This window comes from Ornithodoros turicata, chromosome 2 (assembly GCF_037126465.1).
Source record: "Ornithodoros turicata isolate Travis chromosome 2, ASM3712646v1, whole genome shotgun sequence".
In the NCBI taxonomy this organism is placed as follows: domain Eukaryota; kingdom Metazoa; phylum Arthropoda; class Arachnida; order Ixodida; family Argasidae; genus Ornithodoros; species Ornithodoros turicata.
In genome coordinates this window covers 115,292,095-115,319,532 of record NC_088202.1, presented here as the reverse complement: position 1 = coordinate 115,319,532, position 27,438 = coordinate 115,292,095, and the positions used below count along the sequence as shown (strand labels likewise).

Here is a 27,438-nt window from a genome sequence, read left to right as displayed (position 1 = left end):
AAAAAGTAGCATGTTTCACCACGCACCGCGGTACGACTTATCATGGAGGGTACGTTTAGCTACATGTGACAGCATGCGCGAATTCATTCTCAAACGCTGGCTTAAAGGCACCAAATCATGCACTATTGAACCTAGTACCCTGTCCCGATCACCCCTACGGTATCACAGATTGGCGCACGAATCACGTGTCACGTTAGTGGAATGGAACACATTTCAAGATAATGATTCCAGATACGCGATAAGACAGTCGTGTCACCACATTGCTCGATTTGGATTAGACAGCTTCCTTCTTTCTCGGTGTAGTTTCCGTAAAGTAGTTCCCATACGGCACACCGAAGACAACCTCGAACGTGAGAGGAGTTAACTTAACATTAAGCGTGAGAACAGTCAGCTATATACGATGCAATGTGACATAGCAAGTAAAACACATTTTTATTGGCGCAAGAATTTCCACGTGGAATGTTTCTAGCTCTGTGAACGGGTGTGTTCTGTGGAATCCAAACGTTTCGCTCGCAATCGCCAGGGGCGAACTGGTTTCATGACTTGTTGAATGTTAGGAATTCTTTTGACAATTCGGTATCGTTCGTCTCTGCCGTTTTCATATTATAGAGACGCACCCTTTCTTATCCTTTTTTCCTTCCAGGTCGACAAAGAAGTTGGCGTGCCCCGATTTCTCATTTCATACTTGGAAACTCGGAGGGGGAAGAAGGTTCCTGCTGCCCTCCCACTGCAATACCGGATCTAATGTTGCCAAGTTACTTCTGCAGGACTTCGTATGTGACCTTTTTATTTTCTATTTCCGAATGGAATCGCGAAAGAACGGAATAAGAAGTTCGGAAACAGTTATGGCGCAGTCGAATGTTTGCGCTCCGATTTAAGTGACTCTGGCATGTCAACAAGAGAGCGTCCGCTTATACTGCATGCGAGGGCTGTGGGTTTCAGAGATAAGTTGCCCGGGGTTTTTCCGCGTCACAGTTCGTGGGAATAAACATCCTGACTACGATGTTTAGAGGAAGTGGAAAGCCCGTGACGTGGACTGGGGACACGTGCGAGAGTCTAATATAATAATAATTTTGCCGTGACGTTACACATAAAGGGGGGGGGGGATATGTTTATTATATTTAAAAAAATAGGAAGGAAAGGTTAGCCACCGCGCTACTACACGTAAGGTTTGTCTGCCTGTAGTGTGGCGACATGTTGCACGTGCCGCAGGGTAGGACTGCGAATAATTTCGCGCGAATAAACGCGAATCGGTGCAACTGTAGCGGTGTTAATTGAGTGGGCTAAATGTTAGGGAAGATGACCTCACTTTTTCGTGAATCATCTGATAGGTGAACGATATGCTACTGTATTGGGTGGCTGGAAAGCAGTAGCGCCCACACATATATTGCCTACACGACATACAGCCAAGGAAATAGCTAACCAATAGAGGGGGGAATGAAATTATGAGACATTGGGAGCAGTATTGCCAGAGGCAGAGATTGGCTTTTTTAAAGAAAATCATTTTGTAGTACGGGCGGCAATATGCTGATTCGTTAGGATTTGTTATGCGAAAACCAAATTAGTGATGGAGGCCGTGATTTACATAAAGAGTGATGTCCTGACCAAAGTTGATCCATTACGGGCAGGTGCCCGTCGGCACTGGGGCGATTGCGGTATACTGCAATGCTGTTTCAGTATCGGCGTCCGAGCCAATGTACCTTGTTTTTTGTGAACTATTGTGTAACCTTGCGAACTACCTGAAGGACATACCTGCTGAAATCTTTTAAACCTTCAGTGCTTTCACACACCAAGCGTCATGGAATAGCTGGTCGCACCAGTGCGATATATGTTTCCCTTTTTTTTTCTACTTCTATTCTATTCTATTGGACAATATTAGCGTTTGTGAACATATTAATGATGAACGGGACTGTTAGAACATACATACAGTCGAACAATGAATGTCGTGTAGGATCAGGCTTCTTCGAGTCAAATGCCTTTCCCGGACACGGGAAGAGAAAAACAGTGTTGCATTTAAGTCGTTAATTCCGCGTGAAATCGGGTCCTATTGAATATCTTCTATTTCTGTTTTTTGTCAGAAAGGAAAAGTAGGGGACCATGTTTTCGTTCATTTTCTTACTCATCCTTTTGGTCGATGACATATTGTAATCCACCAAGGAACAGGTAGTGATGATTACCGTACGTGGAAACATCCCGAAGAAGGCAACCGATTCTTTCGTAGGAGCATCATGTGTTACAATGTTTGTGAGGTATCTATAGAAGAGTTGATTCGATGACTGATAATTGATTGGAATTCGGGAGTAGATCGAGTTTAACCCGAATTGTTCGGAAACTGATATAATCGAGAATAATGGGTGAATAATCGAGAGCAATCGGATCGAACCTGAAAAGATCAAACCGTAAGTATAGGTAAATGCTTGCAAACAGTTTCTCGAATAAAATTTGCTGTGAGAGACACCTTTCTACTGGCATACCTTTCCTAAGCACCCCCATAGGCATTACAGTTACCGAAACTCGGCACCATAATTTCAGAAGCCCATTTGCACTTAAAAGGTGAACATCGCCCCCTTCTCTTAAAACAACGCATGCAGCTGGCATCTTGTGCTGACGAGCAATTTTCTTAGCGTCTGCAGAAAGTATCGCCACGCACTCTAGATGGGGACTGGGAATAAATGAGAGCCGACTCGGCAGTGGGGCAGGAAGCACGCCTTTGTAGCGCAAAGAAAAGGCGACCAGTCGAGGGTAACGGGCCAAACCGGGAGACGACCGGAACAACTCTGCTGTGACGGCCCCTGCCACGCACGCGACTTGGCCTTTTTATTTGCCAGGAGCAGACTTGGAATGGTTCGAAAGGCTTGAAAGCGTGCTAGTTCTGCACGTGTCGAGGTGTAAGTTACTATATCGCGTGGGCAGGACTAAATGCCTGAACGGGCTGGACGGTTGCCATTATGACGCGGGCGTATGTGGGAGCTTCCAGCGCCCAACAGCCCGTCACTGATGGCTGCTGGGTCAAGAGTTTGCGGTTAGCGAGCACACTACGAAAGTATGCGCGGGTGCAAAATATCTGGAGAAGATTTCTCCTCAGAATTTCGTTGGTGTGGGAATACGAGGTAGCTGACTTAGTGGCTCAATTTTCTTTCTAGTGTAAGAAGGAATCTAAATTGTTAACTCGTGGGCGTACTTTTAGGACTTTTTCCAGGTGGGGGAGGGGGCAGAGCGTTTAACCAATGGACACTATAGACAATAGGATGACACTTGAAACATCTGATATGCAGCGCGTTTGACGGTTTACGTCCACTACGACGACTTCCCAGTATAAATCATGACGACCTGTATGTAAAGTAGTATCGCTAAATAAATACCTAAATAAAATAAAGGGACAATTTCCAAAAGTCACCTTGGAGTTCAAGGAGGGCGCCCCCGCCCGCAACGCCCATGTGTTTACCGTAGAAACGCTTTGAGAAATAGGCGATTATATATATTTCCTTTCACTGAATGCGTATTTTGAAAGATCGCATTCCATCGAAGCGTATAAATGCCTACATACTACAGAGCCATGAAACGGTAACGCGAAGCGTAAAATATGATTTCAAACTTTTCTGGCCTTTCAACCTTTTCTGAGAGATCTTTGCAGTGACGGCTAACAGCGTCAAATTTCACAGCGGAGACCATCGTATCACGTTACGGCCCCGTGCATCTCTAAGCTTTTCCCGAGTCAACACGAGTTATGTGAAGAAAGTAGGATGAAAAGCTAGCTGGCGTACACGTGAAATTGGCATCATTTCCATGAATTTGAGAAATGAGTAGAGTAACGCAACGAAGTGGACAGAAGTGAGCCTGTCCTTTCCATTTCGTTCTGATAGCAGTCTTGTTCCTCAAACACGAGGAAACCGTGCCTTTTTCACAACTTATATGTGTACTATAGCATCCATTCGTGCAATTAACGTGCAACGTCGTTTCCAACGAGACAAGGCCGCGTTAACGAAAAAGTATCCTATCGATTTCCACAGTGGGTTACATCAGCAGCGAATAGGGTGTTGTGACTCCCGACGACTGACGAGGCATAAACGTTCAGAGGAAAAACAACTCGAAGAAGCCGATCTAACTACGTCCTATTGAACGGAATGATCTTTTGCGACAAGGTATGATGTTCTTTCAACTTTTGTGACCACGGAGTCTAGCCCCGATGTATGCGTGTTTGTCGCAAACGGGGGCGGGGCGGGAGGGCGCAGCTTTTCTGCGGTTCAGTCTCTAGCGTACATGCAGCGCTGCGGAAACTGTGACTGTGGGACCGGTCAAATTATGACGAATCAGATTATGAACCGTTGGGTGTCATAAAATTAAGATCAGCAGAAATACACAGTTTGACGAACGCCATTCGCATAAAACCATAACGCGCTATAAAAGAGATAGCTAGACGTGCTACTCATGCTCGTGTTCGTTGTGATGCTAATACTCTGCATATTTTCCGCGTCTTTTGGTAGACTCCTAGAACAACCAAGCAATGCGTAAGTCCTGTATTCGAATATATTTCGATGCTTGATGCTTTGCTTGACGCGTCCTAACGTCGCTTCCTTTACGAATTCAACACAAAGAACGAAAAATAAAGAAATTTCATCTTCAAAATGTCTAGGCGCGTATACCATTAGCATTACATAAAACATGAGGCACGTGGATGAAAACCAAACGTATTCCTTCTCTGTGTGTACAAAAATGTCCCACACTCCAATGGAACTATTCTTCCCGGGACGACGAAAGAAGCTTCTATCAATCGTCCCACCGCACAAAACGAAAAGGCCGTCCAAATACTTTCCGTTTTCGAAGATGCATCGCAACTACAATATAGGAATCTCGGATTTCTCCTTCCATGAATGAAATTATTATTGCGTCCCGTCTACGCAGCGTACATTCATCTCAACGGGTTTACGTGTATCACAATGTCATGCTTCAAAAACTCCAGAAGAAGGTCTTCCGCTGACTAGAATCTTCGCGAGACGATCGGTTGCCATGTAGCTTCTTCAGTTATAGCTTCTGAAGTTCTGATATTTATGGTCCAGAACGTTAGTGAACGTTGTGCTTCGTGGATTAAACAACGAAAGGAAAACCCAGCAAGTAGGTATTTGACAAATATGATCCGCTCCGTACTTCTTTTCTTCCTATCCGGTTGTCATTACTTTTATCGCTGCAGATCTGATGCCATCGTTGGATTCCTCTCCTACAAGAAAAGAGCCAGTTCGATGCTTTCGGGCGGCTTCGATGTGCTCAGTCATGCTGAGAAATGATTTCAAATTGTGGGCAATTTTACTATCACGTTGCTTTATTGAAGTCTTATTCACTTCGAATAACGAAAAAGAAAAAGGGGGATAGAGAAAGCAATGCTCTGCTGTGACACGTTCTTTGTCGCAGTTTCGTTTCATTCAGTTTTTTTTTTTTTATCGCAGATTTTTTTTCCATACTGTCAGTGTGTCGTTTGCCCGATATATTCCATTGAAAAATGCAGACACAGAGGCACATACTCGGTAAGTAAGGGTAACCACAATAGATACATGTTGGCGACGCATGCTGCGACGCATTCTGTACCTTCCAACTTTGCCTCAAAATTGCACCCCTAAATGTAATCGCGAATGTCATCAGCCGCACTCTAAGCAATGAGGTGGCATTTAACGTCGCTCGAAATCCTGCCTCGTCCGTCAAGCTGTCCACCAGGAGTCACTATGCAAAATATTTTCGCTCCGCAGTGCGTTATAGCTGTGCAATCAATGTACAACAAAAAGAGTCGGAAAAAGCAGCCGCGGACGGCCGACACGATTCTCGCGTGACGTGATGAAGGCTCCGTGCCTTGCTTCTTTGTTTTTTCTTCGCAGCTCACGCGCTGCTTATACTTGCTTCAGCTATACGGCTGTACGTCACTGGTCATGTGAGGGGAGTAGCATACGTCACGACGCCCTCTTGTTCGGCGATGCGCTCTTTTCACGAGGGGAAGGATTTTTCAAAGGTGTGCGGAACAGAGCCCTCGCGTTCGCTCTGTAGGTGACCTACGCTCATCGTTCTTTCGCAGGAACTCGTTTTATTCGTTGGAGTCTGCACCGAAAAACGAAAAGAAATTTTGGGGTCACCTCAGTGCTCCTCTAAGCATGTTTGGTCGTCCATGCCAAAGTTGATCGTTTAAGTGGAAAAGAGGTGCCGGGAAATTATGTGGCGTTGTGCAAACGCACGTCGTCATCATTAGGTTACATTACATGTGAAGTGCTCGGAGCCCGTCTGAAATTTCTTCCAGATATCCTTGCACACGTAGCTGTGTTTTTCTTCTTGTTGCACGTGCGCACATCCATCAATACATATTTATTTACTTTCATACAAATGTGATTTGAAGTAGCTCACTCCTACAATAGGTAAGTAAATAGAAGCGGACATCTTCATATTTTTCTTTCCTCATCTAACGTGACCTTGCTTACTTTACAGAACTTGCAGGTGTGCAGAGATAGACCGCAAAATGACCATAATCACTTATCTTATTATTTGTTTAATTCCGTGTTAGCGCCGCGAAGCAGTTGTGGCTATGTGCGGTGTACAGATGTGGACAGATGGAGAGAGGACAGCAGGAAGGAGTGGGGGACAGGGGGTTAGTATGCGTCCTGGGCCGACTTCAGGGGGAACTGTGTCGACATTCGTCTGGAAAGCCTTCGGAAAACCCAGGGAAAACCTCAGATAGCATAGCCGGTGGTATAGGATTCGAACCCACCACCTCCCAGTATTCAGCAGACTTCTGTGATATGCGTTCAATGCGGTTGTCTTGCGATATAACAACTCATGCCAATGAGAATGTTGTTACCGGGTCACGGACACTCTTAAAAATGAACTTCGCCGCGTAGCACGCTCCTAGCCAACCATCATCTCGAGTGATATCGTTATCTGCCATGATTTGTTGAAAGCGGAGGCGTACGCCTTTTTTGTGACACATATGCTGTTGATAATTGTCACAAAAAAGGCGTACGCATCCCGTTTTCATCAAATCAGGACAGATAACGATATCACTCCAGATGATGGTTGGCTAGGAGCGTGCTATGCGGCGAAGTTCATTTCTAACAGTGCACAATAATTTCAAAGCAGGGACCCAAAGACCTTTTCACGAAAGGGAGTCCAGCTTGTTTAAATACATTTCAAGCGGAATCCAACCCGAACTTTAGATTTAGTTCGATCCGACTTTTTTTGCGTCGGGCATGGGCGCAGAAGGTGAACATAGACCGGCTTCGCAGTCGTATCGTAAAAGTTGGGCTCAGTTTCCTGATTCGTCCTTCATGCAAATGGTCCCAGCACGCTGCTTTTCGTGCAATGAAAAACCACCAGCGTCATATCCTAGTGGTTCAGCGGCAGTGGATTTGCATTATCGACGTTTCTTTAACGGAAAACCATTATGGGCCAGGGAAGACAGATCTATGTACACGGGAAGAATGATGGGCTGGCTTTGTGGCGAATTATGAAGCATAAGGAAATCAATTCCTACTTTTTGTTTTATGCGTCGTCGTGCAGTGCTAGGATATTTCGCATGTCAATAGTCATCTCGTGTATGAGTTCGTTCAGAACATGATCTTTGGCAAGCGCCCTACATATGTGATGGCCTACTCGGGAACATGAAATGATAAGCGCATGTACGATACGCGCTGCTGCGACAGCACAATATTATGAATGATGTCCAGGGCAGTGAAGAAATTAAACGCACGAAACGACAATGGGAAAGCAATAGGGTAGGTCGGCAGCGTTTCTTATTCATTTCTTTCATAGTTTTTGCGAGGCTCAATAGGACAGCTAGGCCATGTTTTGTATAACGCTGTTTTTGAAAAACGAGAACAATAACAGCGTTTTGGGTGCAAAACTGCGCTGTTTGTGCACGTTTTTATTTTTTACACGTTTTTTTAAAAATTAGTAATATAAAGAAGCTGTCGGAGCAGCATAAATGCTGTTTTTGCAGTTGAGTTACAGCAAGACGACATCCGTGTAATGGGATAGAATCGCCCCTGGCAATGAGACTCCCCATTCATCGTCATTTAAATACAGTTGTTCTTGTTGAGTACGTCACAACAAGCTAATTGTCCTAAAATGTATTAATTAGCTCTTTACTTAGGGAATTCCCGCAAAAACGAGATAGCAGAATTGGAGATAATCCCCGTTGAAAGCCATTCGGTCTTTTAAAATTCCTGAAACAAGCGCGTGCCGTGAAATATCGGTTTCAGTTTCGATTGATTTCCATAACATATTTCGGCAATGTATATATGATTTATTTCAGATTTTATAGTACACGCCAACACAGTATCAAATGTGGGACTGCTATAGGACGAACCTATAACGAAGTCCCAAAATACGAGTACATCAAATCAAATTTCGATCCCTAATCACCCCATGTCATGGTCACGATTCTGTTATTGTTGTTTGCAGAAGGAAATAACAATAACAAACTGAACCTGTAAATATTAGATGAAGAAAGCCAGACATGGCATATTCAAGAGAAACCTACAACATAGTCCAACATGTCTGAAGTTTTACACGTTCGACAATTAAAACCATTTCCGGACAAGCAAAACCAGAAATGGCGCGATTCAGCAGAAACCTAGAACATCGTGGAACACGTTACAAATTTTACGCGTCGGACAGCGCACGTGCTCGTTTTATGACTATTTTTCTATTTATTTATTTATTTATTTTTAATGGAATCATCGACTTCCAACGAGGACTGTCTTCCATTCTGCTACCTCGCTTTTGCCCGAGATCCCCTAATGAAAAAGTGAATGAATAAATTTTAAGTAATTAATCATCTTATAGTTACATACTCTCTTCCAGAGGATGTCCGCCTGGCCGTATAACTCAACCGCAAAAACGTCATCAATGATGTTCTCATAGCTTTTTTTATAAAACAATATGTAAAGGATAAAAACTGGCAGGTTCTCATGGATGTGCGTAAGGCGGTGAAGCAAAAGCTGCCGGGCCTCATCACCAACGGAGTCTTCCTTCTACAGGACAATACACGCCCGCATACCGCGCATCTCACGACACGCACCTTACAGGAACTTGGGAGTTGCTGCCACGTCCCTCTTACAGTCCAGACCTCGCCCTCAGCGATTTCCATCCCTTCGGGCCACTGAAGGCGTTCCTTGGGGGCCGCCACTTCAGCTGCGACGACGAGGTCAACAATGCGGTCCGATCATGGCTGCTACGCGCCGGTAAGGATTTCTACGCTACTGGCATCCAAGCCCTCGTGAAACGCTGGGACAAGTGCATTAGTGCCAGCTGGAGATTACGTTGAAAAATAAAGCTAATTTCTCGCCTGTAAGTTCATTTAACTTTTGCGAAAAACGAAAAGTCTCGGTTTGACTTGAACGCCCCTCGTACTAACGTCAGATAGGAATACTAATGCCAGAATTTTTTCGGCACTGTTTGTGTCAGAAGATTGTAATGTTTCCGACCGTTATTGTATTGTATTTCTTCTATTTGTAACTGCGCATAACCGCATCAGCGCTTTTCAATGTTAGACTTGTTTAAACATTCGGAAATCCCTTAAAGAATAATAGGCGAAAAGAGAGGTCTTAAACACGCTTAGAACCGAAGAAAGCTCTATATCAGGAGGAAGGAAATTATATAGAATAGGTAACCTGCACGATGGTGAAGCAATAACTTATTTCTTGGGTAAAAGAGTGAAACATGTCTAATACGCCTTAGAGACACGTGAAAGGACAAAGAGACAAGAAATTTCTTGCAGTCTAAAGTGCCATTTACAATTCGGTACGAAAATCCATCCCGCATGCATTGCAGACCTTACTCAAATCAAGCTTCGATAAGATATGTGCATAACTGTAGTAGTCGTAGCCTACGCTCAAAGTACCTGTCGTAAACAATGCGAACGAGACTCTTTTCTATATTCTCGATATCTGGAGCACTTAGGTAAATGGCCCCACGCACCGGAGGCGAACTCAAGCCTTGATCGTACGATGGTACAACATAGGACTTTGAATAAGATAGAATAAGATGGAATAATGGAAGCTTTTAAAATGTCGCAACCGCATAGCCGCGCTAACATTAATACGCACGTAATCTGGGAAGCATAGGCCATGATCTAGGTGAACGTCTAAATCACGAATGCTTGATACACGGATAATGACTTTACTGTTTACCACATACGTGACACGTATACTACATTATTTATCCGTACGTCTCTTTCGACACATCGTACGTACGCATGATTTTGGCGGGGTTTATCGGGAGACGACTATTGCAAACACCACGTATTGTTTTGGAAAGTTGTGAAACAATTGAGTTATAAAAATCAATCAACAATATCAAATTCAAGTCAGTTTATTTTTGAAATGTTGGTTGGTTGTTCGTTAAGGTAAATGACGTACAAACAACAACAAATAAATCAATGATGATGATGAATGTGACGCGGGAACTCGGAATACGCAACAAAATATATGGAAGTGAGCCCTCGACATATTTTCTCGTGCTTTCCAAGTTACAACGAGCTCATGATGGAGCTCTCTCCTTTTGCTTCTTCCGCGTATTCTCCTCCGTTGTGACGGATGTCTACGAAGTGTTGTATATCATATAGTCATGGAACCCCGACTAACCTAGTCAAGCATGGTATTTTCAGTGTTTTCTTCAGAATGTATGGCAGTGACATACGAGATTTCTTCAAACGCTTGAGCAGTATTTGACCTTGCGGCCGCGTTGCATTTCTTTGAGCCGCCTTATTCTTTCAGAAAATGAAACAAACCGTCATTGTGCGCCATAAAATCGCTAAAAAGAGAGGGTGAAAAAAGTGTACAGTATATGGGAGTAAAGGAGGTGGGCAACGAAAATGGCTAGTATTCCTATCCTATTATTTATATTTTAGCTGAATATTATCACTGCGTAGTATTATGCGTAGCAAAGTATATTATTATGTAATATTGCACACGTACATATGTGCACATACAGTTCGGTGACCGGGAGGGGTGATGTTTTTTCTTTTTATATTTTCATTTTTCTTTTTCCTTTCTGTGGGGTGCATCCATTTAGGGGTTCTTTATGGGAGTAGCAGAATTCGCCAGGTGACGAATTCAGTTTCTTCCCCTTTTTTTCATTCAAACTCAAAATTGAACTATATTGTTATGTAATATTATTGTAGAATATATATGTTATATAATTTAGGTAATACACCCGTGAAACCCTTATTTACCGTAATAAGTTCTGCACAAAAGAGACTACGAGTATCCGGACACAAGGAAGAATTTCACAATCGACCACACGATGATGATGAACACAATTATGAAGGAAACAGAAGCAGCGTATCACCGTATCGTATTAAGCCAATCTCGAATATGTTCTAACTCACTCAATAACAACAACGCAGTGCTAAAGACTACGTTTTCATCGAAGCTCATCCCCTGTACTGCTGTTCACTGATGACCCCCGAGTACATTCGCACACCATCGTTCCCTTCGTACTGATGGCATCGGATCGATGCCTCCGAGAGGTATTCCTCGCTCGGGACTGACGACCCTGGCCGTAACCATGCACGCAGTACACTTTCACTGCAAGGGGTGTGCTTCCTCCCGTCCTTTCCAATCGCGGGGAAATGCTCGGCCCATCTTTCAAAGGCAATATTAATAATGACGTTGCCGCGCCAAGAACGTATCACCCGGTATAGTAGTGCAAGCCTGCGTCCTTGTCCTTTAAAAATGAAAGCAGAGCTCCAGAGAGCTGTCGGTGAAAACCCGTAAATTTTGCGCTGGGCCTCGATGACTTTTTTGTTGCCTTATATTTCTGTTTACTTGCCCAGGGTCATCCTCTCTCCTTTATCCGTTTCGTATAAAGCGCGCCACTTGTCGTGCTACCCAGAAAGAAAGCGCGTAAAAGTAAAAGTGGCATGACCTAGCAAAGGGAAGCCAGTCTCCGTTCGGTGTGCGAGGCATAGGGTGAAATGTGTGGCCTCTTTAATGTCGGGTGTATCGTAGCGCAATAGGGAAGCGGGGATGCATGGGAGCGATGGGGACGTACAATACCCGAGGAAGAGAATAAGGTGTGTTTTTGTCCTATCGTCGCCCTTGTTCCGTGTTGCTGCGTTCGAGTTCTTTTCTAGAGGGAATTAATTTCAGGAAATATATTTTTTAAACTATACTTTAAATGTTTCTAGGAAGAGTGTGTTACATACTTCTGAATTCGTACATCACTAATATTACCCGAAACTGATCGTTTTCTTCTTTTCTTAGTAACTTCTATATAAACCCAGAAAAACGGCATGCGTAATTGAAGTCAACATATTACCGACTCAGTCATTAACATTTGTTAGTCAGCACTTTGTTACACGTGAACTGAAAAATAAATATTTCTTAATGACACAAGTGTTTGCTTCCAGTGTGACAGCGCAGAAGTTTGAGCCGTTTCCATTGTACTTTTAAACTGCTAATACTGCTGAAATTGAATTGCGACAGTTACAGTACGTTTTCCCCTTACGAGATACCAAATTCCACATCAAATCTTACATGACCGTACGGTTAGGTGATGGACAAGGTTCTAAACTTCTAATGCGACAACTTAATATGCGATCCTAACCGCACCAGTACGTACTACTGCACATATCTGAACTGGAAGCTTCGCAAGTTTACAAGCTCACTTCAGTTGGGTTGGGCACGCTTTGTGTAAGTCAACTTAATTCGCAAACTTAATCTATTTTGCGTGGTTCTCGTATGATTAAGTCGGCGATCGTTCATCCTTCTTCCCTTCGAGACGAGATAAAAAGAAGGGAGAAAACATTCCCTCCCCGCAATCGTTTATTTGCAGCGTGCAAAGCTGACCGCGTCTTCGTGAAGCTACTTTGACCGAAGATCCTTCCCCCCGCCCCTTTCCAATACGACTTTCCAAACGAAACCCCCTTCGCGGAACGGAGCGAACGGGTCGCAACCGCAGTACGAACACAAACGGGAAAGAATTTTCCAAACTCGGTAAATTCTTTAGCGATCGATTGGTTACGGGTTTCCTCGTGCGCCGACCGCGGCGCATTGGGCGCGAAGTAATACGTGAATGAAAAAAAAAAAAAGGAAAGAAAAGGGAGAGAGATTCCTCTCAATGGTGTACGCCCTATGGGAGAAATGTCACACTGTGTGGAAGAGAAAAGTTTCCCCCCCAAACGCGGAAAAGGGGTAGTGGTGGTCTAAGCGGTATTTTTCGGTCGGACACAGTTCCAATTGTTGAGTTTGTTTTCGGTCAGAATCCCGCCAATGTTTCGATTCGTCTTCGCGTGCTTTTAAAAGCGTGCAGTTTTCGATTGAAATGTTGTTATGCCGTTGTGCGATTGCGTGGCTGTGTGCTTCCGTGTGTTTACTAGGTAATTGGTAATTGGAGTAGATTTACACGTAAGGTGTGTCAGCGTTTTTTCTGTTTCGACATTGCTGCACGTGCCGCACGGTAGGACTGCGGATAATGTCGGCATTCTGGGGTTCTTTTGACGTGCGCCGGAAATCTCCGACACAGGGTGCTGGAAGCAATGTTCACCTCCCCCACATTACTACCGTCCTTAGTCGGGATTGTACCCGCGATCTTGAGCTCAGCAAGCCATACGATACGTGTATTTGTGTCGTTGTGCAAGAGACTGACCGTTGCTTGGGTCAACCATTCGGAACTATATGGAGAGGTAAAGGCATACACCAAAGGAGGGGATGCGTATCGTTGAGCTTATAGCGAAAACAGTGTGCAGTCGTTCTAAATCGTAACGTTATAGCCTTCATAGTTGGGATGTTGTTGTTGATGATGATGATGATAATCGTGAGAACTAGAAAAAATGAATATATGAGTGGGGGTTAGGCTGGCTACCCAGTACACCGACCTACCCTCGATAACCTAAGAAGATGAAAATGAAAGGAACAAGACGAGAAAGCAGGATGCGGGTGGAAGTTCAACAGATGGAAACCACGGGTGGGAAACACTTGCCTAGTGACCGCCATGTATTTGAGCAAGGAAATTTACAAATTCTCCATCAGTCGCGCGTACATTCAAGAAACAGAAACTTTCATGGCCATGAGCACTCTCTGGCACATATCGGTTTGCAATTAAAGTAATCGACCCGAAATTAAACCCTGCATAACGGTCTTGATAATGGAATAATAGAAACGAAAAGAATAAATTGACACAAAAATTAGGCCTCGCAGGCCGCGTCAGAACTTTTCATATGTAACGGGAGCTCGGTGATATGATACGACTAGACCACTAATGAAAACCTGTAACCTAACGATAAATATACCGGTGCGGGACAAAGCAAGAAATCAACCATGCTTCGCCTCAAAATGAATGCGCAACGGTGTTTCATATACCCCTGCATCGCAGATAGGCTACGTAACTGTTACATTTAATATTAACAGTGATGCTTGGAACTCCAGCAGCAGAGCCTCCCGTTTCCTCCTTTACTATTTTTCCCCTTAGTGTAGCAGGCAATGTGTCACGTACACCTACGTGCAAAAATGACATCACCCTCCCGCGATTATTGGATTTGTTTTCCTGGAAGAAGGAAGGGTGAAAGAGAAAACGTGCAACTTGTCGTCTGTGTACCTTGCTTTTAGAAGGGCCCTGTATAGAACAGCATCGTGTCACTGTGAAAAACGTCGTATCAGCAGGGTGCGTGCTTACCTGAAACGAGCAAGAGAACTCCATTAGCGTTCCAGCGGAACCAACATAGAAAATATGCATGCGAACACTACCAGCACAACACTTAATCGCGACACCGTATTCCTAGTGCGACGGAACATTAAAGGGTACATCTTTGTACGAGCGTATAAGCAGGTCTAGGACGAGGGTCTGGTTACTCCGGTGCAGCACGAAAACCACACCGATGTGAACCGTATCGAGAGCGGCAGAGCATGGCGTGTGTCCCGTTTTCCGCTTGGCTACAACAACGGCAATTGGGCGAGTTCACATTTCCAATCTTGTAGAGAAAAGCGCGACCGAGAAGTGCGTCCACTCCACGGCGACGTATTCAACATTCAGTTGTACGCGGCGTGGAGGTTGAGACACGGAGTTGAGAGACTCCGCACCAGCCAATAACATTAGCTTGCATGCATCGTCACACATTTCGCGGAGCACGGCGTCTCGCATCGTGAAATAGACGTGGCGCACACTGGCTGAATCCAGAGATCTGCTTCCGTGAATCGAATCCCAATATCCGCGGGCATTCGCTTCAGGCTAATTCTGCCATCTCGGTTTTGCCCGAAGTCCCCTGATTAAAGGGTTAATTAATGAACTTTAGGTAATGGCTCATTTTATAGTTGCATGCTTTCTTCCAGAGGATGTCCGCCTGACTGTATAACTTGAGTGCTAAAACGCCGTCTATGCAGTTCTCGTAGCTTTTTTTATTAAAAAATTTGGAAAGGGTAAAAATTAGGCATGTGCCAACCGAATCCGCGAATCCACGCATCCTAGGCAGGGATTCGAGATTCGCGAATCCGAATCCCGGTGCCCAAAACGGCGAATCGAATCTTTCGAATCCACCAACCACGTTTGTTTGTTTCTTTTGAAAGTCGGCGCCTCCAAGCCTGCTTGGCCGGCGGCCCCCGGGGCGCGCCAAAACCACAACATAAAGCTCCGATAATAGAAGTTTAAAAGTAACACGGTTTTGCTTTGATTGTTTCTTATTTTTATGGAGGGAATCCAGGCTCCTGAGTTTATGTATCTCCTGTAGTCGATAAACAACATGTTAAATAAGTTACACTTAGGATGCAGTGTATGATGGGTATGTCTTCTCCCGAAATTTGTTGTCTATTAAACAAAGATATGATATTCTGCTTCAACGCACTTTTCAGTAGAAGTGTTTTTTTTTTCCTGGCTCTTTAAACTCTTTGCGAATAAAGGATTTGAAAGATACGAGATTCGTAAGATTCGTGGATTCGCAGAACCTTCCTTGGATTCGGACTTGGATTCGAGAAATGCTAGATTCGTCCCATCTCTAGTAAAAATAAACACCCTGCCTTTAGTTCCCTTTCTTTGGCAACGTGCACGAGTCTGGGAATTGTGTTGCGCTTTCGTCAGCCTTATGGAAGAACTGCAACTTACACTGACCAGTTTTGTAAACTCTGCTGAAATAGGAATACATTTAGAACACAACGTAGGAATCTTATTTTTACAATATCGCTAACGTAGTCATTGCTGCCAACAAACCTTGCCATATAAAGTCAAAATAGGAATCAATTTGTCGCCCTCGTCAACACAGGCGATGCCCGCAGCTCACAGCTCTTTTTTTTTTTTGCATCTTATGAAGTACTTGTATTTTATATGTTCCTTATCAAGCAAGTCGTTCCTTTCGTTTGCTCATGAACCAGTCCCTAAATTTTGTAATTAGTCATCTAAAGTAGTTTCCCTTTCACCTACGTTTGCATGTACAGGTTCACATTTTCGTTCTTTTTTCTTCTTCTTTTCCTTTTTCTTTTTTTTTTCTGAGAAAATGGTCTCCTTTGTTAAAACAACCGCTATAGGCAAGATGAAATCGGTTAAATTGAGCGATCGCTCGTGATTCTGGGCACAATAACATGATCCATTACTACACCTGCACGGCATAACAGGGTGATACGAGCTCCTGGATCTCCACCTCGCACACAATTCCACACAGAAGCTCACTGGTTTCCAACACAATATAAAACGAAAGTATTGTTTCATTATTAAGAAAAACTCTAATGTAGAAGAGCTCTCTCGATCTCCCCCTTTTACCCTTCTGACGTCTGTTCCACTTTTGCGCGCTCGCCGCTGTGTCCCTCATGAGTTTCCCAGCCGAAATTTGACCCAGCACTCGGGTCTCTCCATTCCCCATGGAGCCACCACTTCATCTTACTCGCATAATTACTCTGGATGGCAGGTACCCTTTACTTCAGATGTATGTACAAAAGCGGAAAGGAGGATCTACTTCTCTCGCACAGGAGACAGAGTGTGCAGTCAAGTGTGCGCGACGCTGCAGTCACGTTTTAATAGGCCCTCTACTGCGCCCGCCTTTTGTTATTCTTGCTTTCCGTAGTCTGGATGAAGCAGCGGTCGCAAGAGCTTTTGTTTCGCAAATGAGGCTCAGTGTCTCCAGGTGCGAGAGTGGCTTTCACGACGCGCTCAGCAGGGCATACTCTGTCGACGCCATTGTGTGCCGCCCAGGTAGCTAAGCATGAGAGTCGCAGGGAAACGGCTTCATCGAACGCATTCTATATAAGGAGTGCGCATAGTATGTCGAATGCGACAACATACGCTTCTTCGTAATAGTTGGGAAGTTTCATTGTAAAAAAAAAGGACCTTAACAGTAAACTGGAAACAGAAAAAGATGGGAAGAAGACAACAGCATGACGGAGTTGCACAAATGTTTTGACTTCTTTAATGCCACCGAGGCTACGCAGTACCGTAGCCAGCATTTGTTTTTGTGTAGAGGCAAGATGGTTTCATTCACGTAAAATGTGAAATCGAGAACGATACTGTCACGTTTCTGCTATTGAATTCAATAAATATTTTATAAATCGGGCGGGGCTAATGCTGCGGTTTATACCGGCAGCGAAAGGTTTGGATTAAGCTGGAGGAAATGGTTCAACCGTAAGTGCGTGATGGTGAAAGGTACCGTGAGGTCTTTAAACTCACGTCATTAGGGTGCTCTGCCCTGCTGACACGTCAAAGAATCATTTTTAACGAAACACATTCGGCTAAACGCAATAATCCCACATATTCCTACACAGCAAGCATGCTGCGTATCCTAACACGGGAATAATATGTTATATACTCACTCACACCATCTAGCCCCAACAATACTGGCTTCTAACCTAACCTAATTTTCGTCATTTCGAATTCTTATTCGCCTAATTACGTCATTCTACTGACCGCCTTTTTCTCCGGTCTCACCGTTTTTTTTTTTTTTCCAGTTTTCGTTCTACAAAACCCCGCGCAGAGAACGTTTACTGCCAACACCGTCATATCAACGTCACTCTCCCTGCCGTGTTCCACGCACACAAATAAAATCAGACATAAAATGGCAGGGAAAAAGAGGAAGCGCAGTAAAAGGGGGAATTTACGAGATGTCCCCTCGCGGACAAACCGTCACATGGGCCCCTTCGTTGCGTTTCCCTGCCAAGCACGAAATGCTGACCTGAGGGTATTGGAGAAGCGTCGGGGACCGCATTTTATCAGCGCGCGGCTTCACTTTGGTGATTTACGAGGCTGGCCGCAAAAATATTTCGCACCATCCTTTTCTCTTTTGTGCGGGTAATGTACTTTTGGTCGGGAATGCGGAAGAGGGGCGCCTGTTTTTGCAAACTTTATAAATGTTGGCTGCACATGGAACCGCTGTAGCACGTGGAAGGAAAATGGCTGCTGGAAGATGTGCCGGGTAATGACTTCGTGAGGAGTTGCCTGCGACTGTTGGAGATGCGTTAAAGAGTGATGTAGACGTGCTGCTATGCAGCAGAGACGGCACGGGACGTTAAGGCATTTTATGCCAATATTTCCTGTCACACACCTTTAATTATTTCTTTTTCGTTCGTATGAAATCGAGCGCAAGAGTCACCGCTGCAAGAATGCCGGCTTAGGGTAAACTTGAGCTAATTGAAATACTTCAAGTATACGTATTTCTGCTTGTACGTCTGTCGTCGAGCGTGTTTTCGCGTGAGGAAAGCCTTTCCATCATGACGTAAGATTCCGTTTACAAAGATAATAATAAGACAATGAGATGGGGAGGCCCGACGAGGGAGGGACACCTTTTTGCCCGAGTAAGCAGGGCATGCAGCGACATATGACGCTGTGAGCACGGCGAATTAATGCTGACGCATAAATAAATACAGTGCGCATCGTGGCCTTTACTGACAAGCACAGCTCCCGTAATTATAGAATGCGAGACAGGTGCTCTATTCGTTTGTCATGATAGCAGCTTTGGAGGGCCGTCCTTCTAATCCCGGCATTTATAACTTCGGAAGTGAAACAATAAAGATAATAGTACGTCACTCGGTGCTATACTTACTATAGCAAAATTGCAGAGAAGGAACGGATTAAAAGAATATTGACACATTGACTTCTTTGACACATTGTGACGCTCTTTGTTTTTTGTGCATTGAGATTTCGCACGTGGACTCTCCTACACTATTACTTTTGGTGCCACGTTTTGTGGTGATGTTTTCATCCATTCCGTTTCAAAGTGTACAGATTTGTGTAGTTTCCCTTTCTTTTCTGAATAACTCGTCCTGGAGCAGCCAGTCCCGAGTGGCTCGAGACAAACATCTGAATTTTTTTTCTTTTGCAAATCAAATCAAATCAAATAAAAAAAAATATTGAAGCGCTGCCCAGTTCTTACATAAATAAAACGAAATCAATTCCACACGCATTACGCCCGCATTTATAATTTCTTTAGAGCCCATAAACCAGCTCCCGTGGCACCGTGGTTAGGATGATCGCTTTCCACGCCGAGATTGGGAGGTGACACGGGTTCGAATCCTCTCACCGGCTGTGCTGTCTGAGGTTTTCCCTGGGTTTTCCGAAGACTTTCCAGACGAATGTCGGCACGGTTCCCCCTGAAGTCGGCCCAGGACGCGTACTAACCCCCCTGTCCCCCACTCCTTCCTGCTGTTCTCTCTCCATCTGTCGACATCTGTACGCCGCTCATAGCCACGCGCGCTTCGCGGTGCTAACACGAAAACACACAAAAAAAAACGTTCCGTCGGTATCTCTGTCGCTTATGTAAATCGCTTTGAAAGTTCCAGGGTTAGCACTTTATTCTTCAATGTGATCGTACGAATCATTAACCATGATATAGCACACAGAGGTATGTCACGAGAAACTGGCCAATATGTTCTTAAATTCATGGATATGTCGGTTCTCACATCTCCATATTTTTATATCTCAATCAATCAGTCAATCAATCGTGGATCATTTTTTTCTTCGAAAGAGTTGCTGCATATTATTCTCAGTATAGCGTATACCTAAATGTAATATAGTGTACTCAACTGCTTGGGCCTTCGGTCAATCCTGCGCATCAGCTACGAGCTCTTCAAGCCCTCATCACCTTCTTAGAAACAACAACAGGGCTCCTGCGTGAACTCTGAACATTCATCATCATTCACCATCTTCTCCCCCTCAAGCAATGGGATAGGGTGCCGCCTCAGCAGCGAAATATCCCACCACATCATCATTACTTATTTACTGTTGTTGTTGTGTCAGTGATTAGTGCAAGCTCCAATCGGCTTTCATAATTACTCTCCTTAATTAGACAAAATAGGTCGATGGTTTAATTGCATAGTTGTAGAGCACGACCATAAGGTCTGTAACCCGCAAAAATCGAAACCGCAGCGAGCTTCTGTACTCCAGCATAAAGGATGCGAAAATGCAAAATCGTCGAGCGTCCTCGGAGTTCCGTTTTTCATGCGGCCGCTTTTTCCTGTCCTCCTCTCAGTGACACCCCCACCCCCCTCACTTTGATGACGGGCAGAAGCCTCCGACAGAAGCCACAACGAAGAACCTAATACACCTTTATATACAATTATCAAGCAGCGCTATCGGGGATCCCTGAATTTATGTTTCTGAACGACATGTTTGTTTCTCAAAGTTATTAGATTAGTTGATTCATCACGTGACGCTATCATATGAAACCGAGAATAGTGTCTTGAAGCGTGTTGAGCAGGTCGAATTGTAGAGCAGCTCACTTGGATGATCCGTGATTGTGTCTTTTTTTTTCTTTGTCCCTTGACAAAATCAAACTATACACATGCACAGAAAGTTGACATGGTACTATAGCATCAGGTGCCACTTCTTGCGACAAGAAGTTGACACCAGCATATTTTCTTCGTGGCACCCTCAACATGCACAAAGCTCGAACACAGCCCTTGGAGGCATACATGCAGCTTTGAGCCGGAGAAGTGCAACAGTCGCCACCCCTGACAGGGCGGCGGACATCCTGGCTCGTGTCTTCCAGGATCCAAGCCTAAGTCACGGGTCAGTAGCTGCAGAGATCGGCGTGCGGGTGCTTCACAAGAACAAATATGATCTCTACCACGTTCAGCTGCACCAGAGCCTAGTTCAAAAGGATTTCCAGAAGCGCCTGGGACTTTGCGAACTATAGTTTTTCGTCAACCCTCAGGGAGCTCCCGCCTTCGACCGCAAAATATTATGGACTGACGATTTCCGCAATGCTCACTACTGGTCGCAATAAATCCCACATTGGGTTCCACAGACGAAGCATGCGTTTGAGGTCGATCTCCCCGTCTCAGAATGCCGGAGTAGGTGGTTTCAACATTCCGCCGCATGCCTCTGTCATAGCACGAGAATGGCTGAAACATTGAAGCAAAAATTACGGGACGTCACCGCGACTCCATTCCAAGGGAAATGATACTAAGAAGCTGTGAGCAGATGATTGCTGTAGATACCAATGCGGCATCGCAAGCGAAGGAGACATTTATGAGCATTTCAGGTGAACAAAGCTTCACCTGAACTGTGGAGGTGACGCCGTATAGCGTGTGTAAGAAAAGAAGAAATGAACAGGAAAAGTTAGCAAATAATAAATCAATTAACTAAGCGGACAGGCTTCCGGAGTAGATTCGCTTCCGGTGCTCCTAGTCAGTTGCGAGGCTGGACTCATATTCTCATGTCGTATTGGTTTTTGTTTTTTATTTTTTTGGACTAGTTGTACCCGCGCACACCATTCTACCGCTGAAATGACAGGTCATATGGGGCACCAGGTGAAAAGGGAAGATGTCGATAACGTGCTGGCACACGTCATGTACAGTTCCAAGTTTTACCTTGAGGTTCATGATTTCAAGGAATAAGTAAAGAATAGCACAAACAAAAGAAAGGAAGAGTGGCGTAGCAAGAAGGGGGTGTCGGGGCCTCAACGTCGCCCCCCTCTCTCCCCCACACACGAATTTTACATTTGGTGGTGCATTCGAGAAAAGAAAAATCAGGGTCAAATCCTCTCCCCAATGTAAAGTTCCCGTAGAACCCATCCCGAAATATTTTCCTGGCTACGCTACTGTAGACACCCCCACCTTGATCTAGCGGGGGTGCGCCACGCCTTAAGGAATAGCCTGTCATCAGAGCGAGAAGAAGGTGACACTAAGAGGAAGGTTAGGAAAAAGCGGCCGCACGGAAAACGGAACTGCGTAGGACGCCCGAAGATTTTGCATTTTCGCATATTTTATACTGGAACTTTTAGACAGAAGATCGCAGCGGTTTCGATATTTAGCGGGTCTCAGACCTCAATGTTGTGCGCTACAACTTTGCAATTAAACTATCAGCCTTTTTTCACCAATTAGGGATATTAATTATTGTACTTTATTAAGGCCCGCACTATTCCTGACACAATTTTACCTTTAAGTAGTCGATATCGGGAATAACTACACAGCAACCCTTTCAAATGGAACATGAAATTAAAATCGAAATCAAATCGAAAAAAAAAAAATGAAATTGAAATCCTGAAGAACCCACATCGCCGACCTGATGAGCAACAGTCTCGCTATTTATTGCGAGGTTATTTAGCTGCCTCACGCCACAAAGACTTGTTTCATGACGTCTTATATAGCCGTAAATATTTTTGGCGGCAATTTCGTTATGGCTATATAATCTGCTGTCCTTCTGATAGTGCTCAGTGCCGTGAGCTGCGCTGACCATTAGCTGATGTACCACATATGAAAATTTATTGCAAGTAAATAAAACATGAACTATGAAGCTTCTATTCGCATATTCCACAAGTATAAAAAGTGGCACCTTCTCGGTGAAAGCTCGAGTGTTCAGTCAGCATTTGCTCGCTTCTCGGCATCGCATCCAGGCACTCGTCAACCGTCTCCCCCTGCGACATTTCAAAAAGGAGGTAGGTGCCTTTGAACGCTTTACGACTTGAAGCAGATTTTCAGAAACGCTTCTCGATAAGTATCATTTTGTCGGACGAGACGCATTGGATGGAGCTTCAGAGCAGCTGCGTTTTTATTAGGGATCCAAGGAGCGGGCTGCTGGGAATCACGCATATGCCCCAAGATGCCATTCCGGGAGCATCCAACCAGATGTCGAACCCTGGGGTAAAACAAAACTCGACATCGACTCGAAGCTCCCAACACGATGTCAACAAGTAAAATAAAGACAACAAAGATCGAAGAAAGGTTTATCGGCTGAATCGATTATATTATTCGATGGTTGCAGACGCTGCAATATTTTCGCTCGGTGGAAACAGTGTTTGTCCTTTTTATGCGCGGACCGCTGCTGTTCTGCTTACGTTGTAAGCTTGGAAGGCATCCAAGCAGCCAAGAATTCTTAAAACAACGGAAGGCCTAGCGCGCGCATGCATGTATGTTGTTTGTTGCCTCCAATTCCCGCGCTGTTATTCTTTCATTTGTATTCTTTATTTATTTTTCTTTCATGCAAATGCCGTGAATATCTTTCTGCCACCGTTGCTTTGGGCCCTTATCCCGCCTCTGGGAAACGGAATGAAATTGGCTATGTTTATTTCATGATGGTGAGAAACAAACATAAGTAGGTCGAAAGGTTTAAAGCGTAGTCAATTTGTGAAATATAGGCGGAATTCCTCTTTTACGGTTTAACGCACGGCAGACGAGTAAGCACGCTTTTGCGGTATCCTTAGAATGGGGGGGGGGGGGGGGATCTATTTATTTTCAAAGGAAAAGTCAGCCAGAAAGGACGGCTTACGATTCCGTATTAAATAATTGTTTGAGGATCAGTGTTCCTACTAACGCTGTTCCGTAACGAAATGCACTTTCCGCGCTGCAATCCAGTGACGACGACGAAGTAGCGTGATCTACGACACTTGCTCCCCCCACCCCCAAGTGTTGTGCAACGCTTCAGGCCGCATAGTCGTGAGCCAGCTACACTCACTGTCTTTTCTACCCAATTTCTCTGTCTGGTGAAGTGGTCCCCGCCGGGCCCCACTGACAGTTTCATGGCGAACTACCTTGACTGCTCCTTCCCACGTGACCACCTCTTTCTCGCGTCCCAGGGCGCACTCAGCCGTAAACCGGAAACTCCGAAAACTAATTACTCCGTGGGTAGTTTTCCTTTGTCAGGGGCAGCTTTGTCGCTTCGGTCCACGACGGTTGCTTGGCTGTTCTGTATTCTGGTCGAACGTTGACGCGTCGCTGTCTTGTTCTCGGAGCAAATTAGGTGGCACGCAGCTGAAAGAAGCGTCAGCCCACGCGTTCAAGGTCGTCTGCTGCCTTTTTAAAGGCACGCAACGCCACAAAGTTAAGGATTCTGTGCGACAGCGAAGGGAATGCGGCTACGGTTGGTTGCCAGTCGGCCCGCGTCAAGTCAACGATTTCAGTCATGGCTGTACGCCTAAATTTGGTTTGCAGACGAATCAAATGTTTATTTCCTGCGAAAAATTGTAAAACTATGTGGTCTTACAGACAGACCTCGCGTGTGAAACTAAGAACTAAAATGAGGTTAATAGATTTATTCATTTAAAATGTGAAAGGCGTGTGATGTTGGAGAGCAACCGCCTTGTAGGAGGAAATCAGGACCTACCACTTGTTGATCGACATGAATCGACAGAACGCACACCGTGGACGGGTGCAGTTGGCTGACCATACATAACTGCTCCATGCCATGCATAACGCTGTCGTTGTTGAAATGACCATGATTTGTTTTTTTGTCGGCTCTAGTTCGTTGTATGTGAAGTTAATTACACTTACAATCGAAAGGTATGTAACACATCCATGCCACGGCGCAGGACTTTGCCTAAGCACAGGTTATATGCTACTATCCAGAAGCGATGAACTCCGGCCATTTTAAGCCCCTTGTGTCAGAATCTGTGAACCGCTATACGTCCTTGCAACATTAATTCAATTCTTTATTTTTCTGGTGCCCGTGAACAACGTATTGTGTTGACAACCTTCGAAAGTGTCCGACAACAAGCACAATTAATCTTCGATTCGGTGTGATAATCTATGACGAAATTACCAAAGTTGCAAAAATATTCGAGAACGAAAACAATATGGCGACGCGTAACAATAAATTTCCAAGATAGGCATAGAAAGTTTATCTTTTCTGCAACATAGAAAAAGAAAGTGAAAATTATGGAGGCCAAACAAGCTATAGGGACATGAGAGAACTGATGTTCTGAGGCTGGAACAACATAGAAGGGACAATCACATACAAGGCCTCAAGTTGCCTAAGAAATTAACGATGAAAGATGAAAGTCACTGAAAACGTTAGCCAGCTGTAGGACTCGAACCCACATCTTCTGGATTACCGGTCCAGGGCTCTACCAACTGAGCTAAGTTAACAGGTTAGCTAGCTTAGCTCAGTTGGTAGAGCCCTGGACCGGTAATCCAGAAGATGTAGGTTCGAGTCCTACAGCTGGCTAACGTTTTCAGTGACTTTCATTTTTCACAAGCTATAGGGACGTTCAGGTAGAGTTTGTCAGGTAGAGTTCAGTAGAGCATGTGCTCCTCGACTGCCATCTTTACACCTCCCAAAGAGCAGCCATGCAGTGTCGCCTACAATCGATCACGGCCGCACCATTCTCGGCCCTTGGTCTAACCAGATCGACCATCACCAAGCCCTTGAGTATTTCAAGATTTTTCTCCGGGACACTGGTCTCCTCTCTACCCTATGATGTGCCTGCGTACCTGCGTGCTATGTGTGTGTTTTTGTGTGCTGTGGTTTTGCCTACCGTTCTGATGTCTTACTGACTCCACTGACTATCGACCCCTATTTAGCATCGTTCATCACCTCATCATCGGGACACCTCTCATCTTGCCCATTGTGCCTTGGGGTAGTGGACCGCACCCTACATGGCGAATTTCCCGTTCAATATCATTAATTTATTTGTTGTTGTTGCTGTTGGCTCGGCGACACTGGCGCCGGCTTTCTTCCCTGGTGGCTGGCGGAGGAAAAGTTTTGCAGTATATTCTACAAGCGTAGATGACGACTATGGCGATTTCACACGTCGTCGCTTGAATTCTGTATTGTGTTCGACCTACCTTAGTGAATATGTACAATGTCTGATGAAACAACTGCACCAAAATGCGACATAACGGAAATAAATGCTGGGAATAACTTATCCTTGCCACCACAGGTGGCACTGATGGCAGTGAGCAAGGCCGCCCTCTGGGCAGCTGAACGAGCTCATAGGCGTAGCAGTGAAGCGCGCCTAATTGATTGCGTGATTAATATGTCTGGAGTATAGTACTCCAGAGTCAGGCTTAAAATAAGCTTAAATTAGGCAGCATTACGATTCACTTCTACCTGCTTTTAAAAGCTCACCCTATCTTTCATTCAGTTCCTAAGTGTACACCTGGCGAGCACATCTTGAACAATGCTTGGGCTGAGGACTGTTCAGTTTCTGTACCCGTAATTATCTAATACTGGATTTACAAATATGTCTTACGAATTCGGCCAGCAACACACTTTTCTAGTAGCGCCTTCAGCCTACTCGCTTTGATTTATATAACGATTTGTTTCGCATTTGCACGAAGCTCTTAGACACGTTCAAATACTGAGAGTTGTGTCCAAACAACTGTACAAGATAAGAAGAAGAAAGTCCAGTTCTAATCTAATCTAAGCTAAAGTGAAATAATTCTTCTTTTCTTTAATTCTTTTTCGCAGCCAGCCTTACAAGCGACCATTATTTGCATATCACGGTTGAGAAAACATTTTTATCAGAGCATTATTTGCTAAGAACCACCATTTGCGGTACAACGAAAAGAAATAGGGAAGCGCAGAGACGTAAAAGAGGGGAAGTTGAATTTGTGCTTTGTGTTGCTTACGGTGCTGGCTTTATGGAGATCGTTATTATGTGAAGTAGGATCATCGAGTCCTAGAAATCATAAAGCACTCTGTGCGTTTCGTATGCACACAAAGGCGCTTTAGCTCTCCTATCCGGATTTGTGGTCTGCTGCCATTCGTTGTGCTAATCTTTCTTGGAGCCAAAGGGACTCCGGTGACTGCTGGAAGCCTCTCGCATTCATAGGGGAGTGGACATTATGCACGGTTTCGTAAGTTGCCGTTATGGGACAGACGAAAATGATTATAGTCGGGTTATTCGTTTTGGAACAGTGTCTAGCACATTATGTTAGAGAGCTTATACAACAGACACTAGATACTGTACATTAAAAATGCAACGTATTCCCATGGAAGATGTCGTGAGGCGCATGATGAGCACATATAGAAGTACGTCAAATTATGTGCAGCGGCGGCCCTCATGAACGTCCCCTATTTCATACTTGTTGCGCGGTCCCTTGAAGACGCACTGGTCTCTTGTTTGTCAATCCCGCATCTTTTGTTGTATCTATTCTGTCAATACTGCACATGTCGGCTTTTCCCCGCCCAGAGACGGCTGGAAAAAGAGGTATTGACGAGGAGCAACATACACAGACAGCGCACTGCTTGCTCAAGCACATCCAAGGTTTCATGGGAAGCCGCACAGGCAGTAAGAGATACAGACGTTGCAGAAAAGATGCCCCGTTGAAACGT

The 27,438-nt window shown here is 44.7% G+C and overlaps 1 protein-coding gene, 1 long non-coding RNA gene and 1 other non-coding gene across 6 annotated transcripts in view; 2 read left to right on the top strand and 1 right to left on the bottom strand.

The window, feature by feature from the left end:
• LOC135385967 (hemicentin-2-like) overlaps positions 1-27,438 on the bottom strand; it is a 223,015-nt gene that overhangs the window by 118,498 nt on the left and 77,079 nt on the right. The window lies entirely within an intron of this gene.
• LOC135385971 (uncharacterized) lies at positions 319-4,134 on the top strand. 2 transcript variants are annotated; one of them, XR_010420547.1, is made up of 3 exons: positions 319-350; positions 644-773; positions 4,011-4,134. It is a non-coding gene; the product is annotated as an uncharacterized LOC135385971 (long non-coding RNA). The 2 variants fall into 2 exon arrangements; XR_010420546.1 differs by lacking the exon at positions 319-350 and adding an exon at positions 426-552.
• Positions 25,254-25,326, top strand: Trnat-ggu (transfer RNA threonine (anticodon GGU)). The gene has a single exon. It is a non-coding gene; the product is annotated as a tRNA-Thr (tRNA).